This window comes from Myxocyprinus asiaticus, chromosome 10 (assembly GCF_019703515.2).
Source record: "Myxocyprinus asiaticus isolate MX2 ecotype Aquarium Trade chromosome 10, UBuf_Myxa_2, whole genome shotgun sequence".
NCBI classification, from domain to species: domain Eukaryota; kingdom Metazoa; phylum Chordata; class Actinopteri; order Cypriniformes; family Catostomidae; genus Myxocyprinus; species Myxocyprinus asiaticus.
The window spans coordinates 44,161,468-44,179,259 of NC_059353.1; the positions used below are offsets into that span (position 1 = coordinate 44,161,468).

The 17,792-nt window shown below is 35.5% G+C and overlaps 1 protein-coding gene across 3 annotated transcripts in view; it reads left to right on the plus strand.

The window, feature by feature from the left end:
- The first annotated feature begins 445 nt into the window (after window positions 1–445).
- The window catches only part of LOC127447376 (double-stranded RNA-specific editase 1-like), a 216,039-nt gene continuing 198,692 nt past the window's right edge, over window positions 446–17,792 (plus strand). For 2 of the 3 annotated variants that reach the window (XM_051709208.1, XM_051709211.1), the window contains exon 1: window positions 446–845. The gene's annotated coding sequence lies outside the window, so the exon portion shown is untranslated. The remainder of the gene's footprint in view (window positions 846–17,792) is intronic. The other variant, XM_051709209.1, reaches the window with a different exon arrangement.

The following is a 17,792-nucleotide window of genomic DNA, read 5'->3' on the forward strand; positions in this document are numbered from 1 at the left end:
CCTCTAAAAGTCCAGTATATTGTAATAGCTGTTTGGTTAACAAGTGAACATAATAAAACCACATTAGCATATGGTAAGCGTAAACTATATAATAATGGTATATTTTAAATGAAAGGTTGAACTGTGATCTCAAGAGCAGGGTATTTTAATAGAGACATTTCAGGCTGCAGCAGGTTGTTTTATGTGTTGTCATTTTATTAAATTAATAAATTACAATTTTGGTAGGCCAAAACAATATGTATATATATGTATATATATATATATATATGTATATATATATATATATATATATATATATATATATATATATATATATATATATATAGTTATATAAATATATATATAGTTATATAAATATATATATATATATATATATATATATATATATATATATATATATATATATATATATATATATATATATAAAACCATTTAATACATCCGCAGCCAAGCCATCTGATCACCATCACTCTGTAGTTTACAGATATAATTAAAAACAACAAATTAGCATTTATATTTTACAAATGTAATCATCCGTTGCCAATCTGTTTCGCCTTTGTGTGCTCCGCTAATCAGATTCGTCTCTTGACAGTTCGTGGGCGGTCCCTTCCCTCCTTCGGCCAATCAGAGTGTGCTTCTTAAACACGTTGCGCGCTACCGACGTGCGACCTAGCGCGAGTAGTCTAGGCCGCTCGTGTGATCATACGGTCTATGCGGCATACACAATTCACTTCGTTCCCGGGAACATCAACGAGATTAGAGGTGGGCTTTCAACTTTTATTCCAATGGTGGACGGGGCTCCTTTGAATCTGCCTTGAGGTCTTCCGATCGCCACGTTCAAACCCGTGAGTATTGACGTATCTCAACTCTTGCGTTTATTTTTAGACACGCGATATTTCGCGCGTGCTCCCACAGTGTTTATGTAACAGAAAAGAAAAAAGAAAAAAAAAAAAGAATAATCTGAAAAGAACCGCTCGTTCAGATTTTTTTGTTGAAATGAAACCTCCTTATACCACAGTGCGGACGCAACTTGTTCTCATTTGTCAGTCTTATTATTTACACAAAGCAAGAAACAAACCGTTATTGTGGATATTAACCCACCTGCACTATTCGCAGGCGAATATAATGTGGTCCAGTGCTGAACGAGAGCGCGCGTTTAGTGTCCAACGGATAAGAGGAATAGAAACGCTCGTAGATTTTTTTTTGTTTTTGTTTTTATTTGTTTATAATAATAATAATAAATGATAAAATTATATAAAATAAATAATTTTTTAATAATGAAAGCGATACAATGTTGCAGCTCTAATAGGAAGTGGGGCATGCATAGCTGTCATAATGCAGTTCGAGCTCCGCGTGCGATCCAGCTGCGCTTAAAAACGCGACTGCAGGAAACCAGCGCGACGCACTAGTGGATATATAAAGAAATAAATCGTATTTGACTAGTCAAGAAGGGATGACGCTATTTGTATTTTTTCATTTATTTATTTATTTATTTTTCATTTTTTTCAGAAAAAAAACATCAAGTGCATTTTGAATGCAATGCCTGGAACAATATTTGTGTCTTTGATAATTAAGTTGCATGACTATTGGTGGGTGAAAAGTGCTTGAATAAAACGGCATGGCACAAATCGGACATCGCACTTTGGACATCAAGTGGTGACCTGGCACCAGGAATGTGGATTGTACAAAACGTAAACAGGAATCAAACATTGCATTAATGTTGCCATGGACTGATTAAGTCCAGCAAAGTTAAAGTGGCTAAGTTATTACCATTTTAATTTGAGTTGTTGGTTTCAAAATCTTTAGGCAGCACTAAACAAGGTCAACACGAGCCATGTTTAACCTCAATGCCAGTGAACCCATATTTAATGTAGTCTGGGTTGTCTTTTCTTTTTCCTTACATAGTTTTGCTCATAGTTATTGAGGATGAGGGCATGTCACCTAACCTCCATGTTGTCATCTGCCTAATTTGTCTAACTGCTACAAAGTAACAGATGAATTTGTGTGTATTTGTGAGTTTGATGTCAACAAGGAGAGATTGGATAATATCATTATATGTATCAGACATTGAAAACCCCTATAGTGGTCATCCACTATCAATTAGAACGTCAAGCCAGCTATATTATCCTGACTTGCTGCTTAAGTTAATTAATGCAGAGCTCATAATGGTCTCATTTAGTGTTGTGGCGGATCAGCAGCCATCAAATCAGTTTAACTACCCAACCTCAGAGTAACCTGTGAGATAACCAGTGAGTGTGTGCAGCGGATGATGGGCTGCTGTTGTGCCTCTGTGGAAAATTAGTGCATGATTCACTTAGAGACGGCCAGTTGCAAACTGCTCACATCTCCTTAGTCAGATATGCCCTAAAGACTCAAAGCTCATATTTGTGTTCTAATAACGGCTCCGCTGCATGAATCAGATGGGGACTGACATTATAAGCAGAGTATGTGGCAGAGGAAATAAAGTTTCCACTGGTAAGATTACCATCCAAATGCAGTACTGCTTATGTTTGGACTATCGGCCACCCTGACTGTTTAAAAAGTGTCCAATCCGGCACATGCGATCACTCCACCTTACACTGAAACAAACGACTAGTAAGATTTACTTACATTTTATTTAGCAAGTTTTTGCACACAGTTTTTCTAAGTAAATCTTTATGGTATAAAACGAAGTAAAATCTACTTAACTTTATGACATATTATTGATTAACGTGAGTAAATTTAACTTAAATGTTTAAGTAAATTCAGTAACTTTTACTTAATGTTATTCATGGTACTTAAACTTATACTTTTTATTAGAACTAGGGCTACAACTAACAATTATTTTATTAATCGACTAATCTAACGATTATTGGAAAGATTATTCGACTATTTGTCGATTATTGCAACGATTAATCATTAGCTCTTAACCGACTATTCATCTTGTACCTCGACTTAAAATATTGTATTAAATGTGAATACAAAAATAAAGATACAGAATCATCTTTTAAAAATACTTCTAAATGACATTCACTGAATTACAAGGAAAAAAATACTTGGATTGTTATTAAATTTAATTCATTAAAAAATTAAATGCTGAAGGTCCTATTGTTATCAAGTGTTTTGTCTTGTTTTCCATTTAAAATGATCTAAAAATCATATATGATTTTTGAAAAATATAAGATATTCAGACTTGCTTTCAGAGAATGTATAGGGGTTCAAAACAGCATCTATGAATGCAAACTCTAATACAGTGAAAGAGACACTCTATTAGCATAACAGAAATATATGGACATTTTTATTTATTTATAACGTTCTTTTGAATGTCCATGTACTAAAATAAAATATTTGAATGCCATGAGTGTACCTTCTTTAACTATTACTATTATTTTGAATGGCCATGGAAAATCAAGCAAAGTGATAACAATTTTACCTGGTCGCAAAAAGTAGTCTGTTAATTTACCTGATGAACTTTCACCTTTTGCTGACCCTTTATGCTTCGCAGAGCTAATGTGTGCTTCTAAATCACTTGCACCTTTATTAGCAACTGACACATAAGTGCCAGCTTTACATGTCATACATTCTGCTTCCCACGGATCTCGACCTGAACGAAAGCATGGGAATTTTTTGTGCAAATCTTCTGTAAATTTGCACTTTCGTTTGGGCATTGTTTCCACTCAGCTGTCATTTGCTGCTACTGTCAAGCAACTGTTTGATGCCGAACACAACAGCGCTTTGCGCATTCGCGGAGAGATTGACAGGCAGGCAGAATTTGGCCAATAGTTGCTGCAAGCCTCTTATAATTGACCAATTATTATTTCTGTAATCGATGACGTCGATTAAGTCGATGAATCGTCCCAGCCCTATACCATACTGTTAAAAAAAGTGATGTTAAAAACACATAAACTTTGGCTTTGCATTAATACACTCCTAATGACCTGGCAACTGAATACTAGTTAAAACTGTTGACATTTTAGTCATATTTTAGTAACATTTAGTCTTATTGACATTTTAGTCACTGAACACTGTAAACATTTTTAGCCATAAGAGTATTATTGATACGCATTTGTCAATCTAGTCTATCCAAAACCAATATATATATACAGTTGTGCTCAAAAGTTTGCATACCCTGGCAGAAATTGTGAAATTTTGGCATTGATTTTGAAAATATGACTGATGTTTGATGTTTGGCTACTTTTTAAATCATAATGATAACAGAAATCACCCAAATGGCCCTGATCAAATGTTTACATACCCTTGAATGTTTGGCCTTGTTACAGACACATAAGGTGACACACACAGGTTTAAATGGCAATTAAAGATTAATTTCCCACACCTGTGGCTTTTTAAATTGCAATTAGTGTCTGTGTATAAATAGTTAATGAGTTTGTTAGCTCTCACGTGTATGCACTGAGCAGGCTAGATACTGAGCCAACAAGGTAATGGAACTTTATAAAGATGGAAAAGGATATTTAAAGATATCCAAAGCCTTGAAAATGCCAGTCAGTACTGTTCAGTTACTTATTAAGAAGTGGAAAATTCGGGGATCTCTTGATACCAAGCCAAGATCAGGTAGACCAAGAAAGATTTCAGCCACAACTGCCAGAAGAATTGTTCGGGATACAAAGAAAAACCCACAGGTAACCTCAGGAGAAATACAGGCAGCTCTGGAAAAAGACGGTGTGGTTGTTTCAAGGAGCACAATACGACGATACTTGAACAAAAATGAGCTGCATGGTCGAGTTGCCAGAAAGAAGCCTTTACTGCACCAATGCCACAAAAAAGCCCGGTTACAATATGCCCGACAACACCTTGACACACCTCACAGCTTCTGTCACACTGTAATTTGGAGTGACGATCACAACCATAAGCGCTATGTTTGGAGAGGGGTCAACAAGGCCAATAGTGAAAAGAATACTATCCCCACTGTGAAGCATGGTGGTGGCTCACTGATGTTTTGGGGGTGTGTGAGTTCTAAAGGCATGGGGAATCTTGTGAAAATTGTTGATCAGAAAATACTGGCAGACAATTTGCATTCTTCTGCACGAAAGCTGCGCATGGGATTCTCTTGGACTTTCCAGCACGACAGTGACCCTAAGCACAAGGCCAAGTTGACCCTTTAGTGGTTACAGCAGAAAAAGGTGAAGGTTCTGGAATGGCCATCACAGTCTCCTGACCTTAATATCATCGAGCCACTCTGGGGAGATCTCAAACGTGTGGTTCATGCAAGACGACCAAAGACTTTGCATGACCTGGAGGCATTTTGCCAAGACGAATGGGCAGCTATACCACCTGCAAGAGTTTGGGGCCTCATAGACAACTATTACAAAAGACTGCACGCTGTCATTGATGCTAAAGGGGGCAATACACAGCATTAAAAACTAAGGGTATGCAGACTTTTGAACAGGGGTCATTTCATTTTTTTCTTTGTTGCCATGTTTTGTTTTATGATTGTGCCATTCTGTTATAACCAACAGTTGAATATGAATCCCATAAGAAATAAAAGAAATGTGTTTTGCCTGCTCACTCATGTTTTCTTTAAAAATGGTACATATATTACCAATCCTCCAAGGGTATGCAAACTTTTGAGAACAACTGTGTGTGTGTGTGTGTGTGTATATATATATATTTTATTGTTGTAGTCATTTTAGTGTTATTTTTCACATAAGATTGATCTTATCATGTTGATCTCATCAATGATGCAACACGTTGCGAGCTGCAGAGAGTGGGGGTGAGAGACGAGCGTCTCCGTGTTAGAGTGCGCATCAGCCGGCGGAACTATAAATCTCTCCCGTTCACGACTCCCGCTCAGTTTTGGAGTTTGTGCTTATTTACATGTCATGCTCCCGTATTATATGAACTTTAATTAAGGATGAAATAAAGCTGTGATTTGTGTTTCTATCAGACACTGGAGCTGCAGCACTCCTCTCGTCTCACGTGTCATTATAGTTTTATATGATCTCATGTTACGTTAAATGACATCAAGCGACTATTCGACAACGGAATTTTTTTATTATTATTGCTGAGATTTGCAGTTACAAATGACAATCCACCGAGTGCAACGCTTGTTAGTGTTTTCCATGAAGACACCCGCCAGAGTTTTGTAGACAGCCGGAGGCGGCACAAAATTTGATGGAGGCGGCCACGTAGTAATTCTCTATGCAGGAAAAAACCTGTACACTTGTAAAAAAAAAAAAAAACAATCATAAATAATATTTACTTATAAGCTAGAGCATTAATTTTTACATGTTTGAATGTAGAATTTACTTAACATTTTCAAGCTCACGCTTTAACTGTTGAAATGTAGAAAGTACTTAATCGTTTCTGCTATATTTACTTCACTTCAAAATAAAAAAAATTTCAGTGTAGTTTACAACTTGTTTTAGGATCAAGGCATTGTGTACATGAGCAGCGCATCAGCTAATCAGTTTTCGACCGGCTTATTTACTATGACGTGGAGAGATTTCTGTGCTGTGATCATTATTGGTTAGACAAAGGCGAGTTTAGCCACAGGGCTCACAAAATGTGCCATTGACTATTGGGTGTCCCATTTAATGTCAAGTTCAGAGTTGAAGGTTAGGCTTAGCTGTGCGTTTGTTCTTCTCTGTGGCACAGTGTTGCACAAAACATGTCAGATTTAATTTCATCTCACTTGAATTCATTTATAATTTGTTTCAATGCTCATCAGGCGCTTGCCAAAAAAATAAATGCAAAACTTTTCACCCTTTTGATGATATTTGCTATATCTTTATATTTATGTATTTGCTCTAAAATGGTTCAATCATAGGAACCATCATTTCAAGCCATTGTAGCCGAGCAGATTAAAATAGTTTTATACGGTAAAACATTTAGTTAAACAATAGGCTAATCAAGCCATGTTTTCCCACACTGTTTTTTGCTAAATGAACGTAAGTTCATAAGTAATATTTAACACTGATTTTGCACCTATACAATGATACACAGTAATAAATATTTACCTACATTTATTTTTATTAAAATGCTTTAACACATGAAAAATAAAACCTGGAGACTTATGTGAACATTTATGAGTGATTCAAACGAAATGTTAAATTAGAGTTTTGAATTGATTTATTGAAACAGGCAGTTTGTACTGATTCACTGAAATGTTTCAAACTTATCTACTCTAAAAAAAGTAGAAGTTTTTTTGCTACAGAAGTTCAAATTGGAAGCTATTAAAATGGCTTAATGCCAGGAACGAAGGATTGTGAAACTAGTTTTATGGTGCTCTTTAAGAAACTCAGTAATCGTTTCGATATTTACAATGTCGCTTAATTTTGTTGCACTAGCAAATATATTGTAAATAATCAGTCTTTGGTTATTCTGGCCTATTGTTTCCCTCAAAAGAGCCTTAAATTTTTTTGGACTTAATAATTTTTAGGTTTAATTCAAACTCGGAAGGAAACACATTTGATGTACAGTTAGTCAGGTGGAAACTACCAGCACTAATTAGTACAGTTAGTCCAGAGGGAAGATATGAAAAGGGAAAGTAAATACAGAAAGTTATGGTATGGTGTAATGCACAGAAATAATGAATGTTGAAAGAAGCAGCGATGTGTGTCACACTATGAAAGCTGCATTATCTGTGTCTGCACTCTGCTCCCATTCTGATCCATGCGTTTGAAAAATCAGCAACATCATTAATACTTCAAACATGTAAGGATGTTTCAAGTGAATTTAAAAGCAAAAAACAGAAACCACATTGGCTGTACTGCAGAAATTTGGAGAAAGGGCAGTATGAATCTCTTGCTGTGTTTCTGATATTGATGATAACCTATTCTCCATAGAGTTGCCAAAGAGTGTCTGGGCTTGTTTGCTTCATGAAATGTTCCTTGAAATGTAATGATAAAGAGATTCATAGTGGTTCTGTTTGATTTGATTTGCATTTTAAGTGTGGATATGTATTGTTTTTTTGTTGTTGTTATCATTTTGACAATTTTTGAATATTCTGCGTGGTATTGGTCAATGAACATAAGCATCATACAGACATCTTTTGCCTTCTGCTGTTGTTTTAACACGGTGTGTTAAAAGTAGTTAATCTTTTAAAAACTCTTTTTTTTTTTTATAGAGTTTTATGTAGAGTTACTGTCCCAACTTTAACCAATCGGACCATAAGGGACTGGCCAATATACCATCGCAACCAATGACAAAATTGAAAATATTTGGAAAAAGTTGTTGAAAAGTCATGCAAATATAGTGTTTTAATGATCAATAATTGCTGTCACTTTCCGAGTACTCTCGTACTTATCCCTAGTTTTTAGGGATGCTTTATGAAAGCTGTGTTGTGTGATATAAAAAGCTGTATTGTTGTCAAACACAGGACTGTAATACTTCTTTTTGTAAGACTGTTTCTTTATTGGCAAGATTTTTCATGTTTTATTTTTTGCTTTTTCATTAATTTTTACTTCAATTCTTTCAAAGACCTCAAAGCCATAAATGACCAAACAGCAATATTCTGTATGATGGTCTCTGGCCTTGCTGCTAAATTCAGCAGCTCTGTTAAACCGTTCGTCTTGCCATTGTGGTCTGTCATTCTGTTAATATTTGGAAAGTGTGACTCAAAGTTGTGTTAAAGCTGTTGAATAAAGTTTTAATACTAGATTTATTGGACTGGAAGTATTGACCCTTTGGTGAGTTTGGTTTAATAGAGGCTGGGGGTTGGGTCGGTCTTCTTTAAGCTGACTAATTGGGCAGCAGCATGGCCCATGGAGTTAGTGGAACTGGATACAGGGTTTTTGTCATGGACCTGGTGATAAAACCAAAGCTAACATGGCTGGGACATCCTGAAAGCTTCCTAGAGGGCAAATCATTGCTGCCCCAGCTCTTCACCAGAAAATCTGGGCAACAAAGAAACTGCAGATTTGTAGTGATTACTCACGCTGAATAAGTTTGTATGTTGAGACCTCAGTTGCATAATTCCTCTTAGAACAAATAAAAGGCCTAAAAGTACACCAATCGTATTAGCTGCACTTTGAAGGGCTGGGGCATGGCCAACATGCGTTTTGTATGGGGCTGAAACGATTAGTCGACGTTATCGACAACAAAAAATTGTCGACAAAAATTTTCATTGTCGAATAGTCGTTTGATCTCATTTAACGTAACATGAGATCATATTAAAGTCTAATGATGGTGCGCGAGAGGAGCACTTCAACTCGCGCCTGATTGAATAGAGGAAGAAGTCACAACTCACAGTCCAGACGCACTCCAAACTTTCCAGACAGTTTCAGGTGATTCAGGTGAAATTATGAGGAAATTATACAAAATTACAAACTAAGAAAAATACAGAAGCACTCTCGTTGTGAGTGAATCATAACACGTTGCAGTGTGTATCTTATCGGGAAGAAAATCTGCGATACGCAGCTCTTTTAAGAAGAGTTTGCAGATATAAAGATGGATCGAAATCAAGTGAACAAAAAGGTGAGAGAGGGTAGTCTTCGCCCACTATACACTGCAACAAAACACGTTTTTGATTTGTTGTTGTTTTGGCTTGTTTTCCAATATAAATATCTAAAACTCCTTTAAAACAATGCACATTTACTTTAGCAGCTATACTGCAGAAGACAAAAATTTTATCAGAGAATGTTGAATATAATATTAAATATTTTAAAATATCTAAAAATACTTAAAACAAGATACATTTACCTGAAAAGCAACATATAAGATATTTAGACTTGCTTTCAGAGAATATCTTCAATATAAGTATATTTTGAAATACACTTATATTCAAAATAAACTTACAGTATATGCAAGATCCATTCTCTGAAAGCAAATCTAAATATCTTATGTTGCTTCTCAAGTAAATGTCAAAAATGTAAAATCTTATTTTAAGGATTTTTATAAATTTTTAAATGGAAAACAAGACAAAAACACTAGATAACAATAGATTTTTTTTTCTCAGTTAATTTTTTACTGAATTCAACTTAATTTTTGTTCCTTTAATTCAGTGAATATTATTTAGAGGTATTTTTAAAAGATGATTTTGCCCACTTTATTGTTAGTAAGCATGTTTAATACAACCTTTTAAGTCAAGGCACAAGCTGAATAGTTGGTTAAGAGCTAATGATTAATGGTTGCAATAATCGTCAAATAATTGTTCTAATAATCGTTAGATTAGTCGATTATCAAAATAATCATTAGTTGCAGCCCTAATTTGTAACCCGTTTTATAACTTCTTATACCGAAGGAATCAACCCTCTTTAAAGAAAGGGAAAAATGGCTTCCAGCTAATGATAATGTCTGGATATATGAAGCATGTCGGCTGACTTCTTCATCAGATGAGATTCTCAGAACACTCTCAAGAAGGCATTGTACAGCAGTTAAAGGGATAGTTTACCCCAAAATGACAATTCTGTCATCATTTATTGTCATCCTTAAGTTGTTCCAAACCATATGACTTTCTTATGTAAAATAAAAAGGAGACTATTACTATATTATATATTACTATTACTATATTACTATATAATTACTATAATTTTTTATTTTTTAACCAAAATCCTTGGTTATGCCTTCGGAACACAAAATAAAAAAATAAATTTAAAAAACCCTCTTTGACTGAACTTGATTCAGTCATGGACAGTGGTTCCACGTGTTTGAAATGCGATTTCTTAGCTTAAAATTACTATGTAATCTCAACACAAACACTTTGTGTTGAAAGAACCTAGTTGAATTGGGTAAACCCAACAAAATTAGACGTATGAATGTAACTGTGGGGTCTGTGGTACTACTGCAGGGGTCCGCCAATTATTGTTTGATTTCTAATACATTTTTGTAAAAAAAAGTGTAAAATATGCATTAAAAATGCAATATTAAGTAAATTTCAACCAAAGCTAAAGTTAAGCAGCTAATATTCTGCTGTTTCATTGTTCCTCCTACATTAAAATGTATTAAGTTAAATTAAAATGAATTGTACAAGTATGTGTCTCTGTACATCATTAACGATTATATTAATGGTTTTGCAAAGCAAGCATTATAAAGTAAGCAAATACATTAATATGCTACTATACAATATTAGGCCAGGCTTAAAATTCAACACTTGTCAATAATACATGTTATAGGGGGTCCCTGTGTCGTTGATCCATCCATTAAGGGCTCCTGGACCTGAAAAAGGTTTATGAATCTTGGCATGGACAATTTTTGTGATACTTTTGGGTCTTTTTTAAGCTTTTAAGTGAGTCGCTATCAGTTGCCATTGTATTGAAAAGATTGAGTGGAATACATCTAAAGTAAGTCATACGGCTTGAAACGACTGGACTGGGTGGGTAAAGAAATGATTCACCCAAAAATGAAAATTCTGTCATAATTTAATGTAAATGCTGTTGTCACTACCTGATTGTTTCGAGGGTGAATTCATTTGTACGAATGGAATTAAGCACTCAAAAGTGGAGTGACAACCATATTTAGCTGCAGTGTGTTCATAGCCTAAATAAAGCTTCTTGTCCACATCTGTCGGCATAGTGGACTTCACAACAGTTCAGCTCTTTGTATCCAGTGCAGTGAAATAACAACAGTGGACAAGCACATATCTGCAAGTCATGTGTGCTGTTTCATTCTCAAGAAGTCATGATTGGGAAAGACATGTATCTTAGAAGGAATGAACAATACATGAATAATACACGTGGATTTGAGTGCCTCTGGGGAAATGGCTCACTATTTTTTTGCACCAGTCTACACTGAGTGCTCTAATATCTGGTTGTAAATGGCATAGACTGTCTCGGATGGTACACAGAGTTCTCTGTGAGTGAAAAGCCCCATGTCAAGCCAGCAATGTAGGGTTGCTTTACCAGCTAAAGATGGCCGTTTATAGTGTCTTATGCTTGATGTTTTGACTAGTGTTATCAAGCTCTGATTACTTAAAAAAAAAAAAAAAAAAAAAGCCTTTTTGGAATTTCGTTTTACTGAATGGAAATTATAGCAGGTAGTATCTTGACTACAGTTAGAATAAAGCAGTTACCCTGAGCTACTCAGTAAAAAAAGCCTTCTCCCAAAAATGAAGATCATCATTTACTCACTCTCATGACTTTCTTTCCTCTGTGGAACACTAAAGGGGATGTTAGACAGAATGACAGCCTCCGTCACCATTAACTCTCATTGTATGGCAAAAAGATGCAATGAAAGTGATTGGTGACTTAAGGCTGTCAGTCTCTGATATTCTGCCTACCATCTCCTTTTGTGTTCTTCAGAGGAAAGCCATACAGGTTTAAAACAACAAGAGGGTGAGTAAATGGCCAATTTTGGATGAAGTAACTCTGGGTAAAGGAATCGCTGAAAAACGTACATTGATTAAAAAGTGCATAAAAACACACTCCAGAAGTTTCTCTGGCCTGTCCTGCTGTCTCCACTAGTGTTTAGAAGCTGAAAGAAGCATCTGAGCATTTTTGGCACTCACTGATTGGCCGACGGTGGATTCCCTGGAAGCCATTGTTCTGTTGGAGGCAGCGAAGGCCATCTGCTCTTTCCTCTGCATCTCTATACAATCTGCCTCACTGTTTTTGTCCACTCTCCGTCCCCCACTGCAGTGTCAGATGCTTATGGAGACTTCATCACACACTCGTCTGGCACGCAGTGAAGGTTCAGTTATAGTGTGCACACTGTTTGTGCATCCGTTGTCTACTTGTATTTATCTCTGAGATTGTGCTAACGTAGGAACTTGGCATTATAAATAGTTGTGGTGACGTAACTAGGGTTGCCACAGTTTTACCGGTTTTATTCTGTACAAGGGACAACACGTGTGAAATTTTATACCGGGTAAAATGGGGAAACATTATGAATGGAACTTCCAATATCAATACAGTAGCCTAAAGAATAGAATAGCCTTAAATAAAGAATGGTTGCCTAATGAAGCGTTTGCGACCATGATAAATTAACCTAAATAACGCATTGTAAGCCAGATATTATTTACCAACGTATCAAATTACACAGGCAGCAGAGTATGCGCACTCACGGAAGACGTTTAATTGCAGGAAGCGAATATAATGTGCATGTTGGGTAACTGTAAGACGTCTCTGATACGGAATGACACAAGAAATGCTGTTAGACACACAGACACGTGCTTGAAGCAACACGCTTTATAATATTTTTAAGAACAGATGACAGAAAAGCTGTCTTTGCGCATTTCTGACGTGCTGTTTGGAGGCGTGCAGTCTCGTGGAACACGCGTATGTAAAGGGTTCTCACTCTTTCTTTGTTTCTGTCTTCTGAATTTTTTTTGCATCGTCTATAAGAATGCTGCAAAAGACCTCCGACCATCTCAGCTCGGGAGGTGCTTTGTGTTCAGTTCACTTTATTACCACAGAGCTGTTCTTTGTGAGCACAACTCTGTAGGGTCACTTTATATATAGCCTATACATCTGTGATTAAATCATAAAATAATACAAAAACACGTTCACCTCGAACCATGATTTATATTTCAGTGAATATTATCATCATTATAATTATTATGTTTACATTTATAATTGTTTTTAGATCTTAATATGTATTAGTAATTTTCCGCCTGTCGTCATAGACGTACTAGCCTGACGGTAAATGGAAAGGTGGTTATATATGATTTTTTTTTACCACTTCGTTATTTTAATTGCTTTTTCATTTTGTGCAATTTTCAAAGTGCAGTTTGAATTTAGAAATGTCTTTGGTTTAAGTTTTTCATTTTTTAAATAAATTAATTTAATTTTCAATTCAAAATCACTAAAGCAAGAATATTTACCGATCCCTCAGCTGGGGGATTGACTATGTAATTGGATATTGTGATATATATATATATATACATATATATATATATACACATATATATATATACACACTACCGGTCAAAAGTTTTGAAACACTTACTCATTCTTTATTATAATTTTTTTTTCACATTTTAGAATACTAGTAAAGTCATCAAAACTATGGAATAACATAAATGGAACTATGGGAATTATGTTGTGACTAAACAAAATCCAAAATAAATCAAAACTGTGTTATATTTTAGCATCTTCAAAGTACTCCCTCTTTGCTTAGAATTTTCAGAAATGTATTCTTGACATTTTCTCAACCAACTTCTTGAGGTATCACCCTGGGATACTTTTTAAACAGTATCAAAGGAGTTCCATCCATGTTGGGCACTTATTGGCTGCTTTTCTTTATTATTTGGTCCATCATCAATTTCATTTTACATTTACATTTATGCATTTGGCAGACACGTTTATCCAAAGCAACTTACAGTGCACTTATTACAGGGACATTCCCCCTGGAGCAACCTGGAGTTAAGTGCCTTGCTCAAGCACACAATGGTGATGGCTGTGGGGATTGAACTAGCAACCTTCTGATTATCAGTTATGTGCCACTGGGATTGATTTGCACTTTTCGCACCAAACTACGTTCATCTCTAGGAGACAGAATGCGTCTCCTTCCTGAGTGTTATGATGGCTGTGTGGTCCCAGGGTGTTTATATTTGCGTACTATTGTTTGTACAGATGAACGTGGTATCTTCAGGCATTTGGAAATTGTTCCCAAGGATGAACCAGACTTGTGGAGGTCCACAATTTTTTTTCTGAGGTCTTGGCTGATTTCTTTTGTTTTTCCCTTGATGTCAAGCAAAGAGGCACTGAGTTTGAAGGTAGGCCTTAAAATACATTCACAGGTAAACCTCCAATTCAGTACACCTCCTATCAGAAGCTAACTGGCTAATTGTCTAAAGGCTTGACATTGACATCATTTTCTGGAATTTTCCAAGCTGCTTAAAGGCACAGTTAATTTGTAGTGTATGTAAACATCTGACCCACTGGAGTTGTGATATAGTCAATTAAAAGTGAAACAATCTGTCTGTAAACGGTTGTTGGAAAAATTACTCATGTCATGCACGAAGTAGATGTCCTAAACGACTTGCCAAAACTATAGTTTGCTAAACTGAAATCTGTGGAGTGGTGAAAATTTTTTTTAATGACTTCAATCTAAGTGTATGTGAACTTCTGACTTCAACTGTAAATAATGTGAACATAGTTGAGCCAAATCTATATGTTACAGGACAGATCACAGTTTAAGAGACCTGATATAAGTCATAATGTTTACTAAATTTGTAGTAACTGCGTTTTGCCTTTGCAGGGCAGCATAGTTAGCAGAGATGTCCTCAACTGAACTTTCCTCTTCTTTTCATTGCTGTCATGACTACTCGGTTCTTTTTTTGTGTTTGACAGATGAGTTAGTATATGTTTTTCCCCATTTCTATGCTTAATTTCTGTTTAAGGGCAGAGGTCGATGGCAGTCTGAAATCTGTTGAAATGTTTTTTTTTTTTTAATTTTTTTTTTTTATGCTGACATGGACATTGTCTTGGTTACTAAACTACTCCACTGAGTTAAGGAACATTGCTGTCATGAGGTACTTCCTAATTCCCCTCTCTCTCATTTGTGAGGATGTATGGACCTGAAATGCTGTTTTCCACCCCTGGCCACCTTACAGCACAGATGCTGAAGAGAAGTTATTGTCAGAGCTATGGTGCAGCAGTTAGTACATGTGTTACTGAAGGTTTACTGTAAAGCTCATTGGAGTGATACAGGTTCAAGTCCAGCCTGCAGTGTTTTTTTTTTTGTTTTTTTTGCAATTCTGTTTGGTGAGGTTTGTGGCACACAAATTACACTCTTCATGCTTCAAGTAGGTAGTTATTGCTGATTCAGAACAGCCATGGCTTACCTGTTAGTGCTTAATATAGCACATAAATAATGCAGTAGCAGTGCTGATTTCACACTAACAAGAACAAGTTTGGCATATTGTCTCCCATGGGCAGGTTCAGTGTTTGGTTTTACTCCTTCACCATTCTTCAGTGTTAACAAGGCAATAAAATTTAGAATCTAGAGGTGCCAATTATTTAAATCAAATATTATGATGATATCACTGTCGGTTAGAAATTGAATGCTGAACATTCTATCAGTGTAATTGAATGAGAGATTTTTAAGTACAGCTTAATCTGTATAAAAAACGACAGGGAGCATACCTCAGGGGCTGTTCAGACCAAATGCATTCTTGTGATTTAAAAAAATAAAAATATAAATAAAAAAATAGACGCAGCACAATGCATACAATGAAATGCTGGTATCTCAAGACAAGCTTTTAAGGCCATGTCCATACTAATACATTTTTGTTTGAAAATTCATACATTTTGCTATGTTTTCACTTCTCATCCACAATAGAAATTTTTTTTCTCCACACAAAATTCAGCATTTCTAAAAAGCTCCCCATTAGTGCATAATTTGGAAAACGATGACACTGGGAAACTTAAAACTTAGAGTTTTCTAACAAAAACGAATTTGTGTGGATGTGGCCTAAAAGTTTACGTTCGTTCTTGACATGGCATCTAAAAATGTAGCACTCCTGTTCAGGATGTGGAAAAAGCAGCTGGATGCAGCGCAGTGATTAAAGATGTCCGTAAAGCCAGTGTTTTAAAAGAGCGCAGACAGACACGGACGAGTTTAATGTGAATGGCCCTTAAGGCTGTAATTATCTACAAAACATGTTTGAGTGTTGTTTACGTTAATTTAACGTGGTTTGAGTTAACTTCATTCCAGAAGTTTAATACTTAGTAAAGTGTTCACAAAACTAGAGATCAACCATTAATCGTTTTTCTGATATTCTGATATAAACGGATATCATTTTTGTAATATCGGATCGCCGATAAATGGCTCCATCTGGTGGGTGTTTCAGAAATTGAACGCAATACCGCCATTACAGGGCAACATGTTAAACGAAACAACACTGTGTTCACAGGTAAAGTAACTTGCTTTTACAATTTGTTTCTTGAATTAATAAACTTTATTCAACGTAGCAGGCATTCATGCTCAATTGAGTCTGTAAAATAAATGCTTGATGTGTAGTTTAGGGTTAACAAAGGGTTAAAATAACACATAAGAAATGGAGGTGAACACACATATCGAAAAGACAAATCCTGTGAACTGCCAAAGACGTAACATAACATTAATCAAATCGAAGAGACTTGAATGAGTGCATGTTGGAAATAAAATGGTTTCATTTAATTCTCTGTTGCCTGTGCTTATTAGACTTGTAAAATTGCCGTTGGCCAGGTTGATGCCTAAATGGCATGTTTTGACAGAATACCCACCGTATGTTGCCAGCTGCTTTAAACAAGATACTCTTTTTTTATTTATTTATTTATTTCATCTTTTATTTATTTATTATTATTATTCCCTAAATTAAATTAACATTTACTGTTTAACTTTATTTAGCTATGAATCATCATCTGCGTAATTACAGCTCTGTGGAAATTAATTCAATATCTCTGCGACACCGTTTTCCTCTTAATAAATAAATAAATTCATGTGAGATTTTACCTGCTTGAGTGCAAGCTCTATTTTGAACTTTTATAAAATAAAAATGTAATAAAAAAAATTGGTTCGGCATATTGGCTACCGGACATACAAATGTTTAAAAAAATAAACACACAAATAATCGGTATCACATCGGTTGTAAAAAAATCAGTATCGGTCAATCTCTATACAAAACCCTTAATCAGAATGATAGAGGAATTTCAATACAGACATTCTAACAAATTACACTGTTCATTTATATGCTAAATTAACTGTACTTGTACTCCAGGAACTTTTTAATTTCTTTAAAGGAATTCTTTCCTTTTTATTCTAGAGTCTCCCGAGGTACAGAATATCTATGATTATGATTGCATCATGCTTTTTGGTGCAAAGGAACCGAATTTCTCTTTTACTCGAAATGCTTGAAACGACTTGCTCACACACTCTTTTGCGCACAGTAAAGCTCTTGTGTTTTGAGTTTTGACCCTCCTGTTTGTCATCAG